Here is a 2,500-nt window from a genome sequence, read left to right as displayed (position 1 = left end):
TCGTGCATTGGGCTCGCACCTTGCACACACAAGCAATGCCTAGACAATCTTAATCATAGCTCAACCGCACACTCAGAGGATTGGATAGCTTCTTTCGAAGCCAACCTACCCCCACACGTGTGAGAGTGGCCAACAATTTGCTAGCTTCTTCATCAACTCCGCCGAAAGCCATCCTCGACATACCCGTGCATTGAGAAGGTTTGGTGGCCGTACTCCCAACACAAAAGCATACCGAAGACAACCCCAAGCTAAAGCTCACTTGAAGCCAACGCATCGTCACCATGTGTTCGTGTGGCCGAGAATTGGGTAGCTTCTTCATCAACCCCGCCGAAAGCCATCCTCGACATACCCGTGCATTGAGAAGGTTTGGTGGCCGTACTCCCAACACAAAAGCATACCGAGGACAACCCCAAGCAAAAATTCATTTGAAGCCAACCCATCGTCGCCCACAACTAGTGGGTGAATGGTGTGCTTCCCGGGGTTGGCATAGACATTCCCTCGCATGCAAAAGATTGTCGATGCGAAAGATTATCTATGCCAACCCCGGGAAGCACACCATTCACACACTCCCGACCGGTGTGGTGTGGCGGTGATTGGATAGTTACGGATTGAGCACTTGCCAAGGATCAAAATGTGTCATTTAGAAGAAACATTTTCAAAAAGTTTTTAAAATCTTGTGGGTTTGCAACTCATAAGAGCGTCACTTTCAACGTCCCCGGTATTGGATTGAGTTTCTAAAAACAACCGTGCACACCGAGGTTAAACTTTACCGGCTCCACTCCGACTCGCCGCTCGCCCACAATTTGTTTGCAACGAAACATTTGTTTTTAATTTTGTTGGTTTGAAATTGTTTTGAAAAGGTTCTTTAAATCTAGTGGGTTTGCAACTCATAAGAGCGTCACTTTCAACGTCCCCGGCATTGGATTGAGTTTCTAAAAACAACCGTGCACACCGAGGTTAAACTTTACCGGCTCCACTCCGACTCGCCGCTCGCCCACTAGTCCGAAGGCAACAAAACATTTGTTTTTCATTTTGATGAAAATTTCTGTTTTTAAATCTTGTTGGTTTGAAATTGTTTTGAAAAGGTTCTTTAAATCTTGCGGGTTTGCAACTCATAAGAGCGTCACTTTCAACGTCCCCGGCATTGGATTGAGTTTCTAAAAACAACCGTGCACACCGAGGTTAAACTTTACCGGCTCCACTCCGACTCGCCGCTCGCCCACAAATCCGAAGGCAACAAAACATTTGTTTTTAATTTTGATGAAATTTTTTGAAAACATTGGCTTGGCAAGCCCCAATCCGCGACTATCCACCCACCGCCACCCCACACGGGTGGTTGTTGTTGCGAAATGAGGTTGTGGTCGACATGCCCGTGCATTTGAGAAGGAGTTCCTAGCACTCCATGCTCTCCCATGCCAAAAAAAAGCCTAGACAACCCCATTTCGCAACTTTCCACGCCTTTTTTTTCCTCCCTCACCCATGGCGGCGGCGTGGTGGCGGAGGCCGGATTCCGGCCACCACCGCCATGGGTGGCAGCCCCCCGACCCCGACACCAAACCCATAATACCGAGGCAACATATCGAGGCAACATGACATGGGTGTGGCGTGGGGGAAGGGGGCTGCAGCTAGGAAGGCATGGGCTGCCATGCATATGCAGGCAACACACACCCCCCTATATAGCATTTTATGCATTTAGCCCTTTGACAGGAAGAGACATCACCTATGCGCGAGGAGTCATAATGGGCTCTAAATAATTCAATACAAGGTATTTGGACGTGATTTTTTGCAGGGATACTAAGAAACATGCAATCTATGATGGGAAAAAGTTTCATAAATTTTTGAAGTCGGGAAGTATTTTTTATTATTTTTAGAAGTCGTAAAATTGAAAAAATCATTAAAACAAATCCGGGAGGAATTTTTTAGTTTTGTAAGTTGGAGAAGGTCCTAAAAATCATAGACTACTTATGGGGAGCTTATTGTGCGAGGAAATTTCAATAAAAACGGGGTTTGACAAGATTTGAAAAATTCTGTCGACATTTGAAAAAACCTGGAACCATGCTGCCGGCATGCTGCGCACATGCTGCGCGCATGCTGCGCGCAGACTGCGCGCATGCCATGGCAGGACAAGTTTCGCTAGCCTCACTGTCGACAGATGCGCAAGCTGCGCGCACGCTGCGCACAGGCTGCGCGCACGCTGCGCACAGGCTGCGCGCACGCTGCGCACAGGCTGCGCGCACGCTGCGCACAGGCTGCGCGCACGCTGCGCACAGGCTGCGCGCACGCTGCGCACAGGCTGCGCGCACGCTGCGCACAGGCTGCGCGCACGCTGCGCACAGACTGCGTGCACGCTGCGCGCATGCCATGGCAGGACAAGTTTCGCTAGCCTCACTGTCGACAGATGCGCAAGCTGCGCGCAAGCTGCGCGCAAGCTCCGCGCACGCTGCGCACAGCCTGTGCGCATGTTGTGCGCAGGCTGCGCGCATGCCATGGCAGGACAAGT

This window comes from Prunus avium, unplaced genomic scaffold (genome assembly GCF_965620075.1).
Source record: "Prunus avium unplaced genomic scaffold, drPruAviu1.hap1.1 HAP1_SCAFFOLD_47, whole genome shotgun sequence".
NCBI classification, from domain to species: domain Eukaryota; kingdom Viridiplantae; phylum Streptophyta; class Magnoliopsida; order Rosales; family Rosaceae; genus Prunus; species Prunus avium.
Note: the sequence above shows the minus strand (reverse complement) of the source record.